Source organism: Schistocerca serialis, chromosome 8 (genome assembly GCF_023864345.2).
Source record: "Schistocerca serialis cubense isolate TAMUIC-IGC-003099 chromosome 8, iqSchSeri2.2, whole genome shotgun sequence".
Taxonomy (NCBI): Eukaryota; Metazoa; Arthropoda; class Insecta; order Orthoptera; family Acrididae; genus Schistocerca; species Schistocerca serialis.
In genome coordinates, this window is record NC_064645.1 from 591,149,574 (window position 1) to 591,174,843 (window position 25,270).

General features: G+C 43.9%; 1 non-coding gene across 1 annotated transcript; it reads left to right on the forward strand.

Moving 5' to 3' along the window:
* Window positions 1-22,180: 22,180 nt before the first annotated feature.
* On the forward strand, window positions 22,181-22,255 carry Trnat-ugu (transfer RNA threonine (anticodon UGU)). The gene has a single exon. It is a non-coding gene; the product is annotated as a tRNA-Thr (tRNA).
* The last annotated feature ends 3,015 nt before the right edge of the window (window positions 22,256-25,270 follow it).

The following is a 25,270-nucleotide window of genomic DNA, read 5'->3' on the forward strand; positions in this document are numbered from 1 at the left end:
AAGGAAGCTGTCTTGTCGACAGCGAGGTAGTTAGAAACGGAGCAGAACATCGGCTAATTATGAAGGACGTCGGCCTTGTCGTTTACTGTCAACCGACGAGGCACTTGCCATAAGCGATGTAAGGAAAGCAGGAATCACTAAATGCCGGCCGGAGTGACCGTGCGGTTCTAGGCGCTACAGTCTGGAACCGAGCGACCGCTACGGTCGCAGGTTCGATTCCTGCCTCGGGCATGGATGTGTGTGATGTCCTTAGATTAGTTAGGTTTAATTAGTTCTAAGTTCTAGGCGACTGATGACCTCAGAAGTTAAGTCGCATAGTGCTCAGAGCCATTTGAACCAATGACTAAATCTCAGAGGGGATTCGAGCCATCTCTCTCTCTCTCTCTCTCTCTCTCTCTCGAATATGAGTCCAGTGTCGTACAGTAGGCGTTCTCGCTCGCTGCCATCGGTTATATTCTGATCCCCGTTCAGGTGCAAAATGGATAGAGCTATAATCACAACAGCAAGAAGATTAGCCGTGAATTCAGTGACTTAACTGCGCCGTTAGTATGAAGCTTTATTGCATTCTATTTGTGCAGCATCTGTTCCAAGAGTCGTTAACGGAATGAGGGAGAAATACTCATACGGAGATGACAAAGTGAGGGTGGCCATCTGGTTCCTCTTCTCCCATTCTATTACTCCATAATATGTGTGTGTGTGTGTGTGTGTGTGTGTGTGTGTGTGTGTGTGTGTGTGTGTGTGTCCATGGTTCGTGTGTACGCGTGTGGTTCGGGTATGTATTAGAGGGAGGGGGGGATACTTAAAGAGGGTGGACGAAAGTGAGGGACAGATGAGTAAACGCTAGGTTCGCGTCTCAGTTACGGCGTCGGTCATTACCTATAGAGATGACGCCGGAAACTGCGTCCAACTCATGCGATCGGATGGAGTGTAAAGCCCCAGGCGCAGGGCCCGGTCCACCGTCATAAACATTAACTTCGCAGGAGAGCGCTGGAGATGAGGCGATAAAACGTTTAAACTTGGGAAGCGCCCGCAAAGAACGGCTACCTCCACCCCTCCTCCCACCCTCTATAGCGCTCTTGGCACGCGTGGTTAGGCGCCTAATGAGCTCGAATTTCCCTCTCGTCTTGCTCCGTATATTGATGGCTCCATAACTCTGTCCAACGCAGTGGCGGCCGCTCCCAGCCGCGAGAACAACGGTGCCTTTTGTCTGCAGAAGTATCCGGGACCGGTTTATCTTCCGGCCATGCATTTTCTGCTATCTCTGATGTCCGGATTTATCCGTTCCGTTAATGGTGCGCGCCGTAATACACACGGAGCGGGCGGCCAGCTAGCTTTTATCTCGGCTATGTCTTAATCCGCTGCTGTGCAATGGAGCAGCCGCGTGGCGGAAAAATTTTGTTTTCTCTCCGCTTAATAATCCGCTTAACGATCTCTTTTTCCACTTAGAGAGAGCGGTTTAAAAAATTGCTTTATAATTAGTACCTGCGGCAGTGATGATTCACCGGCTTTGCTAACTGTCTCTTGTGTTTGAAATTATGTATCGTTGTCATCGTCGGCTGATACTCGTACCCGAGTTTTCATTTTTCTCCTTTATTGCATCGCAGATGAAGTGCTGAAATTCCTTTGATGGCTTAACAGACAAATGCTGTAGCAGGAGACCACATACAATACATGTAATACAAAAGGACATGTCTGGGGCTGACAAAGTTTGCACCTTCCACGTTTATAATTTTCCAGTTCCCGATTTTCCTGCTCAAAATGTGAAAAAAGTAGCTGAAACAGTTGTGCGCCAAGATTACAATCATCTGATGTGGTGCAAAAATTACTCGGCTCAGCGTTTGCAGGCTATGGGTTCACCTTGAATTGATACCTAACAGCCTTTTAGAGGAGCACCACGTGGTACCTGTGGTCACTTCTCCGTCCTAACAGGCTTCGTTGGAAGCCTTAACGGTACCGACGTACCGCCGTGTCAAACTGAGTTGGTGACCAATGGCGATACTTTCTATACTGTGCGTCTTTACCTTCTCAAGAGCAATTTTCTGTGATATGAAGTCATGCCAGTTGATGCTTCATAATATATATAAGCTTCCGTTTACTGAATAGTTTTAGTTTCTAAGGATCACGGTGATGAAGCGTCCAGGGTTTGCAACCATAGAGCACAGTAGAAACAATTGCCATATCTTTATCCACAAAGGACCCATGTACGAGAATTTCAAAAGCAACATGATCAATATGTATTATTTAGCACACGTACTTTCCAGGTGAGAAATTAGTTGATAATATATTTCCTAAATAAAAGAAGTGATTAACTTTTTCCAAAGGCGTGCTGAAATCCGGGAAAGCGGTTCAAGGAGCTGACTGTACGAGTGCTTTAGTTTTTGAGATGTTGATGCTCAGGACAAATTATTCATACGCACAACTGAAAAAATTTACAGACGTTTGAATCTCTCCGGCTGTATGAGGCGGAGAAGCATTGTCGGTTCCTTATTCTAGTTTAGTTACGTGTTTTTGAACCTTTTATAATTGATTACAGGTTCCCGTCACATCACCGAAATTACGCGCTGTCGGGGATGGCTAGGACTTGCATGAGCACCGTCTGGTTCTAGCGAGTGCTGTTGCCAAGTGGGATGTACGCAGCCCTTATGAGGACAACTGAGAAGATACTTCACTGGGAAGTAATGACTTCGGTCACGAGAGGTGACAGTGACTTTGGAGAGCGATGTACTGAGTAAATAATATATTGTCAAATTATTATTCGAAATCTACATCTGCGCTGTTTGCAGGCGATGTCTCATGGCTGAATGTTTAGGGGCAAACAATGCTGACATTCTTCGTTGAGTTTATTAATAAATGGGAATTTGTCAGATGCTTCACTCTGCCTGGACATGGCATGAGGAGATCTTGAATGCAGCAAAGTACCCAGGGTTTGCGAAAAGTCTCAAGACTTTCCGCATAGCTTCTCTGGACACCATAACTAAGACATTTTCTACGTCATAGAAATCTAATAGTTATGTTTCGGCGCAGGAATCGATGTGGGTGAAAGGTGGCTAGTGGTTGTATAGGCCTAAATTCTGAACAGGTTTTGCATGCATGTATTAATCGAAGTCAACAAATCCGAGCGCGTGAACAAGCTGATCACATGAAAATAGCCTAGCTCTCAATTTACAAAATATCAGCTGACAGTGTGATACAACTATGACACTCATCTCCTCCTCAGAAGATAAACAGTGTTTCTCTGCCTCGTGATGAGTGGGTGTTCTGTGATGTCCTTAGGTTGGATACGTTTAAGTACACTGCTGGAAATGGAAAAAAGAACACATTGACACCGGTGTGTCAGACCCACCATACTTGCTCCGGACACTGCGAGAGGGCTGTACAAGCAATGATCACACGCACGGCACAGCGGACACATCAGGAACCGCGGTGTTGGCCGTCGAATGGCGCTAGCTGCGCAGCATTTGTGCACCGCCGCCGTCAGTGCCAGCCAGTTTGCCGTGGCATACGGAGCTCCATCGCAGTCTTTAACACTGGTAGCATGCCGCGACAGCGTGGACGTGAACCGTATGTGCAGTTGACGGACTTTGAGCGAGGGCGTATAGTGGGCATGCGGGAGTCCGGGTGGACGTACCGCCGAATTGCTCAACACGTGGGGCGTGAGGTCTCCACAGTACATCGATGTTGTCGCCAGTGGTCAGCGGAAGGTGCACGTGCCCGTCGACCTGGGACCGGACCGCAGCGACGCACGGATGCACGCCAAGACCGTAGGATCCTACGCAGTGCCGTAGGGGACCGCACCGCCACTTCCCAGCAAATTAGGGACGCTGTTGCTCCTGGGGTATCGGCGAGGACCATTCGCAACCGTCTCCATGAAGCTGGGCTACGGTCCCGCACACCGTTAGGCCGTCTTCCGCTCACGCCCCAACATCGTGCAGCCCGCCTCCAGTGGTGTCGCGACAGGCGTGAATGGAGGGACGAATGGAGACGTGTCGTCTTCAGCGATGAGAGTCGCTTCTGCCTTGGTGCCAATGATGGTCGTATGCGTGTTTGGCGCCGTGCAGGTGAGCGCCACAATCAGGACTGCATACGACCGAGGCACACAGGGCCAACACCCGGCATCGTGGTGTGGGGAGCGATCTCTTACACTGGCCGTACACCACTGGTGATCGTCGAGGGGACACTGAATAGTGCACGGTACATCCAAACCGTCATCGAACCCAACGTTCTACCATTCCTAGACCGGCAAGGGAACTTGCTGTTCCAACAGGACAATGCACGTCCGCATGTATCCCGTGCCACCCAACGTGCTCTAGAAGGTGTAAGTCAACTACCCTGGCCAGCAAGATCTCCAGATCTGTCCCCCATTGAGAATGTTTGGGATTGGATGAAGCGTCGTCTCACGCGGTCTGCACGTCCAGCACGAACGCTGGTCCAACTGAGGCGCCAGGTGGAAATGGCATGGCAAGCCGTTCCACAGGACTACATCCAGCATCTCTACGATCGTCTCCATGGGAGAATAGCAGCCTGCGTTGCTGCGAAAGGTGGATAAACATTGTACTAGTGCCGACATTGTGCATGCTCTGTTGCCTGTGTCTATGTGCCTGTGGTTCTGTCAGTGTGATCATGTGATGTATCTGACCCCAGGAATGTGTCAATAAAGTTTCCCCTTCCTGGGACAATGAATTCACGGTGTTCTTATTTCAATTTCCAGGAGTGTAGTTCTAAGTCCTAGGGGACTGATGACCATAGATGTTAAGTCCCATAGTGCTCAGAGCCATTTGAACCATTTTTAATAAACAGTGTTACAGTAGGAGGGCACAAAAAATACATCATAATAGAGTAACTATAGAAGGACTACAAAAATAACCCTAGTAATCTAATCTTATTCCCTAACATAATCCCTCAAAATGTACGCTTCCAAATTCCGACACTCTGATGCAAAGCACTTAATTAACAAGACAACGGAACACATTAATAAAAAGCCTCTACTAACCGAGCCACTGCTAGTCAACGTACAATGAATGAGATTCGCAGCGCGGAATGGTCGCGCAGTTAGAGGTGCCATGTCACGGATTGCCTGCCCCTCGCACCGAAGTCTTCCCTTCGAGTCCTCCCTCGGCCATGGCTGTGTGTGTTGTTCTTAGCATAAGTTTCATTAATGTGTGAGGATAGGACCGTTGACTTTAACAGTTTGGTCCCATAGGAATTTACACACATTTGAACATTTTTTTAATGAGATATCAACTCAGTCAACGCCGGAGGGAACATTTATAGAACACAATAAGCGATAAAACCGAGATTTTTCTGGGTATAACATACTATGCCTTACACCGATCCCTGCGTACACGCAGTGCAATCTCCCGTTCATTTTAAATTTACCAAGCTAGACAGAGTCGTCTCAGCGACAAAGGTTTGCGCTGAATACGAACTTCGTAGCCTCCTTTCACTGCCCTAGATGGACACACACTGCGGCTGATAACAGCACCTATTTCGACTGTGGTGTCACCGCCAGACACCACACTTGCTAGGTGGTAGCTTTAAATCGGCCGCGGTCCATTAGTACATGTCGGACGCGCGTGTCGCCACTGTTAGTGATCGCAGACCGAGCGCCACCACACGGCAGGTCTCGAGAGACGGACTAGCACTCGCCCCAGTTGTACGGACGACTTTGCTAGCGACTACACTGACGAAGCCTCGCTCCTTTGCCGAGCAGAAAGTTAGAATAGCCTTCAGCTAAGTCCATGGCTACGACCTAGCAAGGCGCCATTCGCCTGACATAGCAATTGATACTTATCGTATAAAGCATGTCTCATCAAGAACGATGTATACAACAAGGATGGATTAAAGTTAAGTATTCCAAAAGCTACGTACTTTTCTTTATAGCATTCATTACGTATCCTGTTTCAGACCTCACGCCATCCTTCTTGTGTTTATAGCGTGCACTGCGATCCCCTCAAATCACACTGTGTCGGCACTTCTGTCGACACATCATCGACAGCACCACGTTCGTTCGAGTCATGTAGACAAGCACTGTCCGCTTGGGCAGACCGGAACTGATGCCCCGTGTTGACAGTAAGCTACCACAGATTCCACCAGACTACCTCCGCTTCTTCGCTGCATCAACTTCTCACCCAGCTGGGTGCTCTCTAGTCGCTAGCTGTCGTGCCTTCTTGCTCGCCACCTACATACTCCGTTTCCCGCTGCTGCTTCTGTCTTCCAAGTATAAGCTAATTGGCGGCCCTGCGTAGTTCCCTGCACTTATCTTGCAGCTGTCGTGCACAGATCATCTTATCAAAAGTACCTCCGGAGAGGCGAAATCCGATCTGAGATTCAGGATGTTCAGTCTCAGAAACAATCTGTAGATAATATAAAGGAATTCTAGCAAAAATTTATCAGCGATGTAGAGCAAGGATATACATCGACGAAGCAATGACGGAAATAAAAGAGTCAAGGGTGGGGTTAAAATTCAGTGTCAAATGCTATCAATAAAAAGATTCCTTGATGAAACTGAAGAAGAATTGCAGGATATGCTGAAGAGAACTACCATCTAATATGTACACAAGATGGATAGAGAGTAAATCGAAAGGAGAAGAAAGTAATGAGAAGTAGAAAAATGAGAACAACAACAAGTTTAACACGAAGTAAACGAAGTTAAGAAATTCTGCTACCCCGGCACCAAAATAATCTATGATCGACGGAGCAAGGGGGACATATAATGCAAACTGGCATTGGCAGAAACGGATTTCTAGCTAAGAGAAGTCCACTAGTATCAAACTCGGGCCTTAATTTGAGGAAAAACTGTTACAAGAACATGCTTGTGGAGCACAGCATCGTGTGGTATTTAAACATGGACTGTGGGAAAACCAGAATTATGTGTTGCTCACACCAACACAGGGAAAACAGAGACCAATGTTTAAAAAAGTTTATTGAGCAAGGAAAACATGTCTGCTTCGAGAACAATAACAACTTCACAATAATAGTGGTTCAAAGGTATGAAGACTTGACAGTATGGGGATTCCAGAGTTGACAAAGTAACTCAATAGAACAGTGGGTTGAGTAGCACCCACCCAGAGGCTAGGAGAGGCCCGAAGCCCGGCAAACTGTCATGTGCAGCTCTGGTCCCGACCTTTAAAGCTACTGGCGACGGAACACTCACGCACTATTTTACGGTCACGTGTGTGGCAAACTCCAATAGATTCCTTGGAGGTGGCGGCCTCTGCTAGCATGGTCCGTCCGTTACTGTAACGGGGCGAGTTCACAACTCTGAGGCATGGAGGGGCATGTAGGCTGCACGCATGCTGGCCGAAGGGTTGCCGATCACTTTTGCGAAGATCTTCAGTATAGCCCGAAACAGAAGAGCATGGGAGCATTTGAGATGTGGTGCTACAGAAGAACGTTGAAAAATTGATAGTCTGAGAAGGCGATGCTTGAGGAAGCTCTCTGCACAATCAGCAAGAAAATGAAGATATGGAAAAAAGGGGAAAACTTCTGTGGTACTAGAGGGAGCTGTAAAGGGTAAAAATTGTGCAGGAGGACAGAGACTGGAATACATCCAGCAAATAATTGAGAACATAGGTTGCAGTCGCTACTCTGAGATGAAAAGTTGGACACAGGGGAGGAATTCGTAGCAGGTCACTTCAAACCAGTCAGAAGACTCATGAGTGAAAGAAAATTACCGCAGATGCTTCGGTTGCCTTTTTAAAGGATTGTGGCAATTCAGGAGTTCTTTACATCTACGGTGCCACATGCGTTTCCACATTAGAAGGAACTGCGAGAAGAGTTTTATTTTTCGTGGAAACCCCCACTGGTAGATGTTGTTAGGTTAAGGTGTCTGTCTCGGTTTCATGCTCTCCATTGATTTGCAAAATTCATGACATGTAGCGTGAAAATATCCTGAGCATCCAGTACTTCTATAGACTGTGGTGTCTATGGATTCTTCACTGCTGGCGGTAAAGGCAGTCAGTCTTGTGAAGTAGTTCTGAATACGTTTTCCAAAACTGTCTTGCGCAAGTACCTCGACAACACATGTCCAATGGAAATATATTAGACCTTGCGTCTATAAATAGGCTTGACTCTGTCGACAGTGTCGATGAGACAGTGATCATCATACGACGACAGTTTCTAAAGTTAATAAATCCATCAAGAGGTCTAAGAGAGTATGTTTGCTGTAAAGCGTAGATAAGCAGTTATTAGCATTCCATTTGGACAATGAATGGACATCTTTAAGCTCCAGATTGATAGACGTATAGGAAATACGGGCCAAGCTTGAAGAGGAACTGCAGGCCAAATTAAAAGAGAGCTTTACATCAGCGCACACTCCGCTGCAGAGTGGAAAACTCATTCTGGGAAGTTGAAACTGATGTACATCGCTTCTGGAGAGATGTGTAACGATTAAGTGGAGTAAAGAAGCGAAAGACCGACCGAGATTTAATAAAAAGATAACTAAAATATTGAGGAAGCAGAGACTGTTGCCTCTCGGTTCAAAAAAGAACTAACAAATGATGACAAACAAAATTTTGTTAAAATTCGTGCAATTGCGAAAAGATCGATGTACGAAGTGTACAACTTCCAACGTCATACCGCAGAAAAGTTCTTATCGGAAATCCGAGAAAATACAAGTCCTATGTAAAATCGCTAAGCGTGTCGAAGGCCTCTGTCCACTCAGTCATTGGTGTGGCAATAGAAGGGTGCAAGAGGAAACCCGAAGCTTTGTTTGGCTTTTAAGAAATCATTCACCGTCGATTAAACGCCGCTCAGACTCCCGTATGTAGAACATAGTAATAGGCGTCCCTGGCGAAAAGACATTTTTTCTTTGTGTTATCAATGATCTGACTGGTTTGATGCGGCGCGCCACGCTTTCCTCTCCTATGATAACCTCTTCATCTCCGACTACCACTTGCTACCTACTACTATTATTTGCTGGTTGTGCGCCAGTCTGTGTTTCCATCTATAGTTTTTACCTCTACAGCTTGACTCTAGTGCCACAGAAGTTGTTGCACGATGTCTTAACAGATATCTTACCATAATCTCACATCTTCTGACCAGTGTTTCCCACATAACTCCTGCTTTGCCGATTCTCCAGAGAACACCCTATTTCCTTACCTTACCAGGCCACCTAATTTTTAACATTCGTCTGCAGCACCAGATCCCAAATGCTTCTGTTACCTTCTTTTACGTGTTTCCTGCAGTCCATGTTTCACTACCATACAACGCTGTGCTCCAAATGTATATTCTCAGAAATTCTTCCTCAAATTAAGGCTCTTCGTTTTATACTAGTAGAATTCTCTTTGCCAGGAGTGCTCTTTTTACCAGAGGTAGTCTTCTTTTGATGCGCCCCTTACTCCGGTCGTCATGGCTCATTCTGCTGCCTGGATAGAAGATTTCCTTAATATTATCTACTTCGTGATACGTAATCCTGATGTTAACTTTCTCATCACTTTCGTCTTTCTTCAATTCATTTTCATTCCATATTCTGTACTCATTAAACTGTTCATTGCATTCAAAAGATTCTTCTTTTCTTTCACTGAAGACAGCAATTTCATGAGCGAATCTTATCATGGATGACGCGCAGGATTAGCCGAGCGGTCTAAGGCGCTGCAGTCATGGACTGTGCGGCTGGTCCTGGCGGAGGTTCGAGTCCTCCCTCTGGCATGGGTGTGCGTGTTTGTCCTTAGGATAATTTAGGTTAAGTAGTGTGTAAGCTTAGGGACTGATGACCATAGCAGTTAAGTCCCATAAGATTTCACACACATTTGAACATTTTTTCTTATCATGGATATCGTTCTAACTTGAATTTTAAATCCTCTCTTGATCATTTCTCTTATTTCCGACATTGCTTCTTCTATGTGTAGCCTGCACAGTAGGGTAGAAAGACTACATCCCTGTTTAGACAACAGGCATCTCAAGCTGACAAGACGACGATTCTACTACCGCCAACGTACATATCGCTAAGATCCACGAGCACTAAGCGAAGAGAAATTAGTGCATGTACGGAGGCTTAGGTGTTTTTCCCATGCTCTGTTTGCAAGAGGAACAGGAAATAACTAGTAGTGGTGCAGGGTACCCTCCGCCAAATAATGTACGTTTATTACCAGAGTAGGTATATGCAGATGTATAAATATCAATGGGACTACCATCCAAGATTGTGCTATATATTGTGGGTCGTGTTTTAGAAAGTCGTCAGCAGCATTGGAACTACGGAGTGAGCTGAAGTACCTTTTGTAGCGACTCAACAATGCCTGTGAATGTGGGTGAGCGTACAGTCGGCTGCTTTCAGGTTTCCTTATGAGGAGCGGACAAATCCGTACATCCTATTTCATTTCAGGGAAAAAAATTCCCATGTGCCTGGCATGTGACAAACTTCAGAGTTCCTTAGCTTTTTGCTGCCGCCAATTGTTCTTGATTGTCCTTATATCAGTCTGACGTTTCTGTAAGAGCTCTTATGAACGTATTGTCTTTCCCGTTTAGTATGGTCTTAAGCAAGATATGGGTATGTATCCCGCTTGACACTTGTGAGTTGCTTAATTACTTCATTATTGCCCTCAATTAGTCATTTTTCGTCTTTACGTCTAAACCAATGACCCCCTCTTCAGCCTTTTTGATAGAATTTTTTAAAGCCATCCGTTCCTGATCAACATCCGTTCTGTCAGCTGGCTCTTTGGTAAGTCTGTCCGAAAGGGTTTCTTGCAAGAGAGTACGATCTCCAGGAAGGGTTTCAGCAGAACCTTGGCTTACGATATACATGTACCCTCGGATTGCTAGCTAGCAGTTTTTTAATCTGTCCAGATGTCACCGATGTTTCGAGCTGATTTTTGTGATTAAGTCCTCTTTCTCAGATCCCCTGAATCATATTGTTCATTCCGATTTTCATTAGCAGATTAGGAATGACTTTTTGGCTCCTTATTTCCAGGCAAGTGCAAGTGTGACTAGCGCTGTTTAGTCTACCTTTTTCTATGGTCTTCCCCATTCAGCGTTGTCCTAAATGGTGCTACCTAGTCGCATATGTATTTGCAGCTGCCAGTGCGTAAGTCATACCAGTAGCTACCAGGCTCACTCAAGCCTGCTACCACTGTCCTTATCCCACCACAAAAGGAAAGTGTCTGGAGAAACTACCATTCGCGTGGATTTGTAAGTGGTGAATCTCAACTTGCAAAGAAGTAACCAACTTGTTACAATTCCGTAACCATTCATCACGGTACATCGGCATGGTGGAAATTGTAGGTGTGAAATCTTCCCCTTCTATCCGCCTCATCACTGGATCCTGGGGTGCTGGGGAAAAGAACTATGGAAAAGGATGTGGGAAGAGGTTGGGCGTTGTGCGACACTTTTCGTCAGTTTCAATCGATGCGACGTGACCGGCCTGGGAGATCCTGCCAAAAGCAGGCTACACGCAGACCTCACCACCCGCTTGGTCAGTGCCACGCGGTATCCCCTAGAAAGGAAAGTGTGTATACATTAAAACTACAGCTCACTGTAAAATGTGTGTATACATCGTAACTGCAGGGGGCATCTACATTATTGATGAAGTTTCTAGATACTTCCACTTACTTTGATGTTTTCTTTCTTTCCATCAACAACAGTTTGAGGATAAAAACGTAAACTGTCTGATACAAGGATATTTCCTTAGCGAACTAACATACGTAAGGACGCGAAAATATGGTAACATGTAGTTCGACTTAAACTGATTCTAACAATGTGACGTTGCCGGCTCTCTCTCTATGGCCACTTCCGCTGCTTGAAACTGGTAGTTCTCAGTGAGCGGTTTCAGGACGTTGTGTGAAGTAAGTACTCGAAAGAGAGCAGTAGGAAAGGCACTATAGATAAATACGTTGTACATTCATTTGAGAAAATTTGCGTTATTTTTGTGTGATATACAGACATTAAACTTTATATTTCTTAGGAATGGTTGGCGAAACAAAGCATATATATATATATATATATATATATATATATATATATATATATATATATATATATATATATGAAAGAGCATATATGGGCGTTAAAGTCTTCCGTATCTCCTACAAAAATCGCTTTATAGGGATTTATACCATACATGAATTTCATGCCTTTTTACTGTCTCTAAACATGTCAAAATTTATTCTTAATTTTAATTGTGGCCGCAGTTACGTTACTAAAATTTTTGCTCCCAGGAATGTCTTGAAAATTATGACGTCGTACATCGGAAACTATTGAAGTGAATCAAATCCTTTTTTCTTATTCAATACCAGATTACCTCTCTCGCTACAGGTCTTTCCAACTAAACGCCACGCAGTGTGCAACCTTGAAAAGACCTTTTGTCGAGCCCCATATTGTGGTATTGAATCAGAAAAGAAGGATTTCATTCAGTTCTGTAGTTTTCGAGATACAACGTCATAACTTTCAAGATGTTCCTAGGAGCGAAATTATCAGTATTATAGGTCCAGCTTCAATTAAAATATTAAGAATAAATTTTAACCTACTTAGAGATAATAAAAGACATGTAATTCTCCTGTAGTACAGATCTGTATGCAGCGATTTTTTTTAGGAAGTAGGCAAAAAGCAATGTCATTTCGCTGCAGAGAGCAGAGCACTGTTAGGCTTCTTAGAGGCAGGACTTGTCGTGACAACGTCACAACTTCGGACATCAAATATCAGATGTCAACGAATTCATATCATGCTACGACACATGTCAGTAATCATCGCCAAAAGAAATTTATTCACTCACTTCTTAAATATCAGTATTTGTGACGACCAACTGATATAACTTAACCAACGTATCTCGAAACAAGACTCGAAGTACTAAGGAACTTCTTGCCATGGCTTATAAATGCTAGTTATTATTCGTGAAGGAACATTAGTGCGGAGTGAGACTTCTGTGGAAAACGATTTCCGTAGATTCTGAGGCAAATGTTGCGAGCAGCGGCTTTTCGTCGGTAGCATACAGGTAAATAACACATTTGTTTCGATTGCCTCATAGGTGCACGTTCAGCGTGGCAGATTGTAAGGTAAAGAGGCTTGGATTCTGTTCCGCCCGAGTGGCACTTAAAATGTGTTTCCTCTCTACCTGGGTAGTGGAGCATGCTCTAATCAACGACAAAAATGTTAATATTTGTTGAAAGATTGAAAAAAAAACTGTAAACAGTCTTTTTTTGAGATAATTTATTTTGACTTTACCAGTTTCAGAATGACTTGACCATATTCAAAGGACATGGGGGACAGACTGGAATGTGTCAGTTTGGTTGTGAATCAGAGAAATCAAAAAGCCTGGTAGTCACGACACACTGATCCTCGCATCTCAGGATCTGATATCGTGTCTCCTGAACTATTTACCGTACAATGATATATTTGTGTAGCTACATTCGGCGACAAATGTCGATAGTGTCTGCGAGAAGTGTTGCGACCAGAGTTAGTAGCAACGAAGTAACTAATTTCAACATTTCGCCTAATGCGGTAGTTTTTCACGCATTCAATGTCATTGGCGTCGTATATCCTGAAATGAGTCGTGTAACTATGCAATTGGTCTCGTACTTTCAGTTGTGTATGAGAATACTGCAGCAAAATTTCTTACCAATGCATTTAGTAGTAAGGAAGTAATAAATTAAAAGGTCTTGCCTTACATTACGAGAATTTAGTAAACGACAAACGTTTTTCCTTTCATCATTTTGTGGGAATCGTCAGGGAGAAAAAGTTTCGTAAGGGTTTGATATTATGTGTAAATTTGTTGCAAGTCCCTAAATGCTCTCGTTCTCAACTACTGTTTAACTTCAAGTAAGCAAGTTCTACACTGCTTTTTCACCCCCACCCTGGTCGGTTTTTAATTATGTACGCACAAAGTTTGGTCGTAATCAGTCAAGTGTGGAACATACACACACACGGAAACGTCCCCTTTGAAACATTATAAATGACTGAAAATCAAATAACGTAGAAGTTTACCAGCACAAACAGCTGAGCGAAACTGAACGTACTCAGACATTTCTCTCTTTACTTATTCTGCTCATCACTAAACTGACAGACAATATTTTTTTAGCGCAAGGGAATCTGACTTTCAATAATCCCTACAAAAGAATGGCCCTGACTAACAATAACCTATACATTTCATGAATCACTTACCTCACAAAAATCTGTGTTACTCGAACTACTGCAATACAGCGAGCGCCAATACTGCCAGCTGAATAAAAGATTCTAACTACTGACGGCATTAACTACTGATAGGCATAGTTATGAAAATACTTTGATAGAGAACAAACAATGTATTTACCTTAATAATGCTCAAAAGTCACCATATATCGATCAATTCATGACCTCTTTCCCTACAAATTTCCTTTTTCTGGCGGACACACGTCAAGGTCGTTCGCTTATAGCAACCTCTCAAAACTCTGGCATCTCTCACTCCACATCCAGCAATTCTGGCGGCTCACCTCCAACTGAGCAACGCTACGCGCTGTTCCCATCCAACTGCACAGCACTACAATAGCGAATATTCCAACAATGCCAACCAACCACAGACTGCACACAGCAGTCTGTGATTTTCATACAGAGCGCTACGTGGCGCTACCAACATAAAAACCTAAACAGCCTAATTACAATATGTACATTTTTATAATTTGTATGGGTACTGGAAATGAAGATTTTGTTACTTCCGAAAGCCGTTAGATACGCAACTTTCAATCAGCATTCTGCTCCGGGTTACGTAGTGTAACGACGCAAGTTTTGTATAAATGATTTTCTTTTGACATATGACAATGTACAGACTTCGTCACCTACGTCAGTTACAAAACACTTCAAAATTATTTAAATTTTTAAAAAGTTGTCTCTGAATGGTTCTTGAACGAAACTGCAATTAAAACATATAATTTGAGTCGTATGCGCAGAATTACGTCACTCAGTCCAAGTGGTTTGCGCAAACTTTTTTCGATTTAGATGTCGTTTGTTTCTTCTCAGAAATTATATTAATACAAGTTATATGCTTTAATAAATATTAAAACCACACCGAATAAACTTTTAAGACTCAAACTCGCGATGAAAGTTGTCAAAAATTAATAATCTTGTCAAATAAATCAGTAATACTTCCTCCTTAATATAATTCTTCGTAAATAAATTCTCGGAACACGTATTTAAACTTTTGTAGTATACACTAGTTTATTATCTTCATATATACTACATATAGACGTGAACATGAGCCTTGACAAGATAGGACTGAACATTTACAACATGATTAAACTTTCTATGACGCCATTGTTGTAGAAACATTACAAATTCTTATGTTTTCAGTTTTTAGAAGCACGACGCAACAACTCGGTTTCAGGAGCTTCTGTTGTTCTTTGGCTGTCGACCCGCGGCGTATAGTGGCCAGCAATTTACTCTCTGGTCCCGGCAGTGAAGATGCTGTCCCCGTTCGTTGCGCCGCCCTCTCCGTACATGAAACATAAAAGTAAATACAAAACTTTAGATAATTCACAAACATTGCGAATATTACAAAATACATGAACAAAACACTAAATTAAACTTATAATCACCTGCAAACTGGGCTGACACTGGTGGATGAGTGACGCTTCAATTTCGCGTCCCACTACAGTTAGCCATTTGCTAATGTGGATTACGATAAAACCTGTATTCGCTTAGAATTAGTTAGTCTTTTGCTTCAGATACGGATGCTTGTCTGTGTAAGTATGTAGAGCGAAAAACCCTGCAGGGCTGTAAGCTAGAGCATGTAGTTGTCGCCCAGGAAATGGGGCCAACGGGCGCTCTTCCACCTGTACATCCCTTGACGCTGCGGCGGTGTAAGTCCCCGGGCGACGCGGCGCGGCCGTCTGGCGGAGGCTGTTTTCCGGTCGCTGGCTGCTGCGAAACAAGGCGCGCTCTCTGGCAAACTGCCCCCGCCCGGGGCGCGCGATTATCTGATTCCGATAGCGGTGAGTCCCGGGTTGCCGCGGCCTTACCCCGCGCCACGGGGCCGGAGCGGGACAGCGCGCCACTTGCCGAGAGAGGGCAGGCGGCCGGTTGCCTGTGAGGCCACTCTCGTGACCCCAGTCCGGCCCTTGCTGCTTTTGCATCGAGGAGTGGCCTCCACTCACTGCACAAGAAATTGCGGCGGGACCGGCACAACTCAGCCAAACGTCTAGGACGCATGCCAGCTGCCAGCTCCAGCTGATATAGGACGATCGCTTTGGAAGCGGAAACCAAAATAGCTCAAAAAAAGACCACATCCGCAAGAAAACTATAGGTGATCAAGGATTGCTGAACGGCATCTCTGCATTCGTATCTGCTTAAGAAATAATATCTACTTTTTGCGAATACACTACTGGCCATTAAAAAATGCTACATCACGAAGATGACGTGTTACAGACGCGAAATTTAACCGACACGAAGATTATGAGGTGATATGCAAATGATTAGCATTTCAGAGCATTCACACAAGGCTGGCGCCGGTGGTGACACCTGCAACATGCTGACATGAGGAAAGTTTCCAACCGATTTCTCATACACAAACATCAGTTGACCAGCGTTGCCTGGTGAAACGTTATTGTGATGTCTCGTGTAAGCACGAGAAATGGGTACCATCACGTTTCGACTTTGATAAAGGTCCGATTGTAGCCTATCGCGATTTCGATTTATCATATCGCGACATTGCTGCTCGCGTTGGTCGAGATCCAATGACTGTTCGCAGAATATGGAATCGGAGGGTTCAGGAGGGTAATACGGAACGCCGTTCTGGATCCCAACGGCCTCGTATCACTAGCAGTCGAGATGACAGGCATCTTATCCGCGTGGCTGTAACGGATCGTACAGCCACGTCTCGATCGCTGAGTCAGCAGGTGGGGACGTTTGCAAGACGACAACTATCTGCACGAACAGTTCGGCGACGTTAGCAGCAGCAGCTCGGAGACCATGGCTGCGGTTACCCTTGACGCTGCATCACAGACAGGAGTGCCTGCGATGCTGTACTCAACGACGAACCTGGGTGCACGAATGGCAAAACGTCATTTTTTCGGATGACTCCAGGTTCTTTTCACAGCATCATGATGGTCGCATCCGTGTCTGGCGACATCGCGGTGAACGCTCATTGGAAGCGTGTATTCGTCATCGCCATACCGGCATATCATCCAGCGTGATGGTATGGGGTGCCATTGGTTACACGTCTCGGTCACCTCTTGTTCGCGTTGACGGCACTCTGAACAGTGGACGTTATATTTCAGATGTTTTACGACCCGTAGCTCTACCCTTCATTCGATCCCTGCGAAACCCTACATATCAGCAGGATAATGCACGGCCGCATGTTGCAGGTCCTGTACGGGCCCTGGCCAGCACATTCTCCAGATCTCTCACCAACTGTAAACGTCTGGTCAATGGTGGCCGAGCAACTGGCTCGTCACAATACGCCAGTCGCTACTGTTGATGAACTGTGGTATCGTGTTGAAACTGCAGGTGCAGCTGCACCTGTACACGCCATCCAAGCTCTGTTTGACTCAATGCCGTATCAAGGCCCTTATTACGGCCAGAGGTGGTTGTTCTGGGCACTGATTTCTCAGGATCTATGCACTCAAATTGCGTGTTAATGTAATCACATGTCAGTTCTAATATATTTGTCCAATGAATACCTTTTTATCATCTGCATTTCTTTTCGTGTAGCAAATTTAATGGCCAGTAGTGTATTTGTAAGCTCTACGCATGTCTGCAGCATGCCGCCGCCATCAGGTGAATTACACTTACGTGTACAGCGTGTTTGGAAATTCGCGTTAGCAACTTTTATGACATGTCGAGTGGAGTGAGAGCATAAAAATCCGAATACGAGCTCATGTCCGGAAACATGGCCCAACGACGCTACATAGCGTCGAAATTACAGGCGCCAACGCATGTAAATTTATGAATGTACAGGATGTTTCCTTGATGATGTTAAAAACTTTCGAGATTCATGAAGAATGATACATTTATCTATCTGTGGTACGGGATCCTGGTCCAGAGCCCAACAAGGCGAAAGTTATAAACAAAGCCATTCTGATACTTTTGACAGTGGAATTCACGTAGAGCTATTGCTTTTGCGAAGAATGTAGGGTAGGCAGCTTTCAGAGGTGGTAGTATGCACCAAAACGAGAAAATGTGTAGTAAACATTGACTCTAAAGCGCATAACTTAAGAGCTGTGACACGTGTTCAATAGAGGCACACTAGCGAAGATGGACTAGTGCTCATAGCTTCTCAGGTATGCATTTTAGAGCCCATTATTAACACAGGGTTTCCTTATTTTGGTCCGCACTACCATCTCTGAAAGTTGCATACCCTACGGTACATTCTTAGCAACAACAGTTTCGGTACATGTACTCCATGGCCAGAGGTATCAAAATTATTTTCACGTTTAACTTTAGACTCGTTCGTTTCTGAACTATTTGAGCCTTGCCTCTAACTGATACATCTATCCTTGACAAACATCCTGTATACGCGTACATTTACAGGCTCCGGCGCCTGTAACTTGCCCTCTCTGTAGCGTCGCTGGATGACATTTCCAAACATGTGTTCCTGCTCAAAACATTATGTAATAACTCCTCTCTACACGATCTCGAACTTTGTAACGGGAATTTCCGAACACCATGTATGTTAATCCAAAATATGTTGAGGATTACTTGTCGTGTGTTGCAGTGAGATTTTCTACCGAAATTTAGCCCTGTACAGAAAGATATTTTATAGTGTTTATCTTAAGTGACCTGTACATTTAAATCACTTCATTAATTTATTTACATACAGTTTTAACAAAGAATTTGCCTGGCACAAAGTGCACAGCAATAAATACATCATCATTACGTAGTACTTTCAAGTCAGATATTTGCATTCCAAAGACCATTAATTGCTAAGGTGAACTATGGTATTTGACACAATTTCAGGGGTGGCCAGATGCCCTGCCTGCTACCACCCCATGACATCCGCGAGAATTCAAGAGATCCTAACCAACTACTTACAACGGCTAAATTAATTAACGCATAACACACAACAAAAACTTTCACTGTTGCCGTTAAACCCATTGTGGCCAGAACTCGTTTTACACTTTTTTTAAAAATGTAACAGGACAAAACTCCAGTTTGATCGTTATTAAACTTTCACAAACAATGTATTTACATTAACTGATTTTGAAAATTAGTGTGGTTTGATACACATTTGAACTTAAGATTTCTAAGCTATATATTTTTGCTTGCAGACGAAATTTATAACAGTTATAAATACGAAAAAATTACAGCAAAACCCATCAAAACACATATCCTCTAATGAAAATGAAAAACATATTATACCGCATGAAAATTTTGATTATAAAATTTGGAGATGATTTAACTTATCACATTCCATTGTCTACTTTTCTTGTTTCGTTTTATGTTATTTATTGGCACATATACGTCTCACAAACTGCAAATGATGTAATAACCGGCACAATTGTCCAGGAACCTAATACTTTTCCAAAAAAATACCTGTGGTTTACTTTAGATGTTCTTGGAATTCAGCTGGCCGCTGTACCCGAGCGGTACTAGGCGCTTCAATCCGGAACCACGACGCTGCTACGGTCGTAGGTTCGAATCCTGCCTCGGGCATGTATGTGTGCGATGTCTTTAGGTTAGTTAGGTTTAAGTAGTTCTAAGTTTAGGGGACTGATGACCTCAGATGTTAAGCCCATAGAGCTAAGAGCCATTTGATCCATTTGCTCTTGGGATTCAGAAGATGGTTATTCGATTTGATTTTCGCGAAACCGGTCCCGTATACCAGTTGTAAAACAGATAGATCCATACTGTACATTCTTGTTAGATTTTTGCGATGGCGTGTGACTGCAGACGGTGGAAAATGTTATGACTATTCATCTAGCGCGTGTGCAGCTTCAAAACAGAATCACGAACTGAGTTAACAAACGTATAAAAGCCATTAGAGTTGGATATCTTACTACTACTCATGCACAGTGCGCCCAGCTTAAATATGGACTCCCGGTTTCAGCTAGGAAGCTGAAAACATGGCATGAATGATGCAAATCCGGACACTGCGTCACATTGTGTGCTTGCCTCAAATATGAAATTGTCACCTCGGTTGGAAAGCGAAATACACAGCATCAAATTTGAAAATCATATAGCTACCAAGAATGCGTACATGCAGCTTGGAAATAGTCAGCAACTCAGTTTAAATTGGAGAACATGGTGGTGTTGTGGTTTTCAGCCTGAAGGCTGGTTTGATGCAGCCCTCCATGCTAGTGTTTCCTGTGCAAACCTCGAGCACTTCATTCAGTCAAGTTGTGCCACAAATGAATTTTTTCCCCAATTCGGTTTAGTACCTACTCATTTGTTACTCAATGTACTTATCTAACCATCAGCGTTCTTCCATAACACCATATCTCAAACGCTTCTATGCTCTCCTTTTCTGAACGTCTTATCGACTGCATTTCACTTCTATACAAGACTATACTTAAATTTATGTCCTACTTTCTTAAACAGTTTTCCTTGCTATAGCCAGTGTGCATTTTATGTCTTCTGTACTCGGCCCATTGCTGATTTTCTGCCCAAATTGCTATACAAACTCTTCATGTCTCATTTTGTAATCTAAATCTCTCAACATAGCCTGATTTAATTCGAGTACATGCCATTAACTCTTTGTTGTTTCTGTTGATGTCAATTTTATAATCTCTTTTCAAAATACTATCCGTTCCGATCAACTGTCCTTCCAAGTCCTTTGCCATCTCAAAAGGGATTACAATGTAAGCAGTAAACTTGTGAAATTCTCCCTGAAATTTAATTCCACTTCCGAATTTCTACTTACGTTCTTTCACAACTTGCTCAGCATACAGATGGAATAACATCAGGCATATGGTGCAATCCCGTATCTCGCCCTTCTCAACTATGGCTACGTTTTCATGCCATTCGACTGTTATAACTTCATTCTTGTTTCAGTAGAAGTTATAAATAAATTAGTGTCTGCACATTATGTGGTGTCACCGCAAGACACCACACTTGCTAGGTGGTAGCTTTAAATCGGCCGCGGTCCATTAGTACATGTCGGACCCGCGTGTCGCCACTTTCAGTGATAACAGACCGAGCGCCACCATACGGCAGGTCTAGAGAGACGTACTAGCACTCGCCCCAGTTGTACGGACGACGTAGCTAGCGATGGACACTGACGAAGCCTCGCTCTTTGCAGAGCAGATAGTTAGAATAGCCTTCAGCTAAGTCAATGGCTACGACCTAGCAAGGCGCCATTAGCATTATATTGCATGTATCTAAAGAGCCTAACTTGTATCGTCAAGAGCGATATACAAATGATGGATTAAAGTTAAGTATTCCAGAAGCTACGTACTTTTCTTTATAGCATTCATTACGTATCCTGTTTCAGACCTCACGCCCATCTGCTTGAGCTTAGCGCGTGCCTTTCGGCTTCCTCTCATTGTGTCTAGGCTGTCTTGTCTAGACACATTATATCCCAGCTACCTTCAAAATTTCAAATAGTGTATCCTAGACAACATTTTTAAAAGGTTTGTCTAAATCTATAGATGGTGTAAACGTAGGTTTGCCTTTCTCAACCGATCTTCTGGCGTAAGTTGGCTGATCAGTATTGCCACATTAGTTCCTACATTTGAGGACAACCGAAACTGATCTTCTCCGAGGTTTGCTTACCAGAGTTTTCCATTCATCTGTATCTAATTCATATCAATATTTTGCTACCGTGACTTGTTAAACTGATGGTTCGGTAGCATTTACACCCTTAGCACTTGTTCTCTTTAAATGGGAAATTACGAGGGATATTCGAAAAGTAATGTACTTATATGGATATGATGTCTGTTCTTTCGGACATATCCGATACCGGCCATGAGCTTTCTCTTCTGTGCGGATGCACACAAATTACCCGAACTCTTACGGGTTCAAATGGTTCAAATGGCTCTTATGGGACTTAACATCTGAGGTCATCAGTCCCCTAGAACTTAGACCTACGGACATCACACACATCCATGCCCGAGGCAGGATTTGAACCTGCGACCGTAGCAGTCACGTGGTTCCGGACTGAAGCGCCTAGAACCGCTTGGCCACCGCGGCTGGCGAACTCTTACGGGACTTGGTAAGAAAGTCTTCCACGAGTAATGAGATTGTTGGATATGGGCGCTACGAATGTGTGTGTGGACACATCAGGTGAGAATGTGGGTCTCGCGGGAGGCGTGCGCGAGATAGGCCCTGCAGTCGCACCATTCTCTGTGCCCTCGGTGGCTCATATGGATAGAGCGTCTGCCATGTAAGCAGGAGATTCCGGGTTCGAGTCCCGGTCGGGGCACACATTTTCACCTGTCCCCGTTGATATATATCAACGCCCGTCAGCAGCTCAAGGTATTAATATATAATCCTAAATTCGGAAAGTAAGTTCCGATGGGTCAAGAAATGGAAACCCCTGTGATAAATCTAATAAGGATTTGCACATATGTGTTTGACAGTGTCTGTAGGATCTCTGTCGGTTGAATCACTTCGCTCTTTTCAGTTTTTAGCGCATGGTGATCACATAAAGACGCGTAGAAAATAGTGTCTCCCGCCAAGTATGAGGTCCTGGTGAGAGATTTCGCCTGATGTTATGCAGCCCACATTACAGATCTGTCATACGGTTCCTACTTCGTGAAAACTTTCGGTCGTAATCTGCAGGGGCAATGAAAATTGCTCCTGCAGCGTTTTCGATGGGAAGTGTTTGATCACCCGCACTACAGCCGGTAATTGGCTTCCTCTGTGTTTCATCTCTGCTCACATTAACTACTGGGTATGAAGACAACATTTTCGCACAGAAAACGCGCTATAGATGAGCGTAGAGAATTGGCGGGAAGCACAGGCGGCTGCCTTCTATGACGAGGGTATTGGAAAGTTGGTATAACGGTGCGACATATGTCCTAGCTGGACCGGCAACTATGCAGAGAAGTAGCTGGAAGGTGGAACCAACTGTCGCAAATAAAACATTTCTGATTTTCAATGTAGTTTCCACTTCACGACTGATCGGAACTTACTTTCTGGACAATCCTTGTATTTCACTCTTCCTGAAGTCCGAGGGCTTTTCGTCTTTCACACACACTATCGGGATATACGAGGTGTGGCTAGAAAAAAACCGGACTAGTACTGGTGAAACAATAAAACGAATGCAATAAGGCTGAAAGTCGCGTGGCCTGTCACGTGACTCTCGCTCCGCCTACTGCTCGAGTTTCATCTGCCTCCTGTACTCAGTCTGCCCGTGGCGTCTGTTTTAAGTAGTTGACGTTTTGTCTGTGCGTCGGAAAATGTTGAGTGTACAGAAAGAACAGCGTGTTAACACCAAATTTTGTTTCAAACTAGGAAAATCTGCAAGTGAAACGTTTGTAATGTTACAACAAGTGTACGGCGATGATTGTTTATCGCGAACACAAGTGTTTGAGTGGTTTAAACTATTTAAAGATGGCCGCGAAGACACCAGTGATGACGCTCGCACTGGCAGACCATTGTCAGCAAAAACTGATGCAAACATTGAAAAAATCGGTAAACTTGTTCGACAAGATCGCCGTTTAACAATCAGAGCAGTGTCTGAGTTAACAGGAGTTGACAAGGAAAGTGTTAGGCAGATTCTTCATGAAAGTTTCAACATGAACAAAGTGTGTTCAAAAATGGTTCCAAAGTGTCTCACAATTGAACAGAAGGAACGCCGAAGAATGATTTGTTCTGACATCCTGGAAAACATTGAAAGTGATTCCACCTTCTTACAAAATGTTATTACTTGCGATGAATCGTGGTTTTTTACTTACGATCCCGAAACTAAACGCCAATCGATGCATTGGAAAACTCCTGGTTCTCCACGACAAAAAAAGCACGAATGTCAAAATCGAAATTCACGGCAATGATGATTGTTTTTTTTTGACATCAAAGGGACTGTGCACATTGATTGGGTACCAGAGGGACAAACAGTGAATCAGCATTACTACATTAGCGTCCTGGCTACCCTACGTGAGCGAGTACGGAGAAAACGGAACGATTTGTGGAGAAAAAAGTCATGGATCCTTCACCAAGACAATGCCCCAGCTCACAGTGCGTTGTCAGTGAAGACGTTTTTGGCAAAACACAACATTCCCATCTTAGATCAGCCACCCTACTCACCTGATTTGGCCCCCTGTGACTTTTTTCTTTTCCCTAAAGTCAAGTCAGCTTTGAAAGGAACTAGATTTGAGACTGTTGAAGCAGTAAAAGAAAAAGCGACGGAAGTAATGTATGGACTTACCGAAAATGATCTGCAGCATTGCTATGAACAGTGGAAAATTCGTATGGAGCGGTGTAGAGACCGAGGAGGAGAGTACATTGAAGGAGATAACATGAAATTGTAAATAATTGTAAATAAATGTTTTTTCCAGCATCAGTTCGGTTTTTTTTCTAGCCGCACCTCGTATGTAACGCTTGCGAGGACTTCATTCAGTGGTACCAGGAGAGAAGAATCGGGCCACTCAGATCGCCCAACATGAATCTCGTGAAACATTTATGTGATGTAATCGAGGGGTCGGTTCTAGCACAAAATCCTGCACCAACAACACATTCGTATTTACGGGCTGCTATAGAAGGCATCGTATCTCAATATATCTGCAGGGGACTTCCAACAACGTGTTGAGTCCATGCCACGTCGAGCTGCGTCACTACGTTGGACAGGAGGTGGTCCTATACTATGAGGTATTCCATACGTTTTGTCACCTCACTTCATATGTCGTGTGCATGTGTTATCATATAATTCTACGCTGGTGAACAAGATGTCACGTCACTTGTCAATAAAATGACGTTAAACTTGAGAGTGTTGCATTTTTTGTCTCCTTTCGGTGGTATATATCTTGAAAACCAGATGGAACATACTATCAAAGTAGAAAATCGTACTGTTATATATCCAGTGTGCTCGCAGAGCGAGAATATAATCGCTTGTTCAAATAACTTACGGGTTTGATGCCGGGTGACGTCGTCGATCACCGCCGATATTTCGACGGGAGCACACCCTGCTATTCTCAAGGCACAAATGCAAGGAGGAAGCAATGTGCAAGGGAATTTAGTGCCTCGGTTCACAGAGGAGAAACATGGAAGATACCATACACAGAACAACTAACCGCAGAGTCAACACACAACCAAAGATAACCAACATCAGAAATATCGATAGTGACTATTAATCAACAGGTGACGTAGCACTAATTCTGTCCGTCTGTTTTTTGATGAGAGACAGAGCCGGATTCCAAGCAGCATTTAAACAAAATCCACCATCTCTGTTTATAAGGTTGCTTGACAGTTTGATTTCAACAGCTTCCTTTATAACACT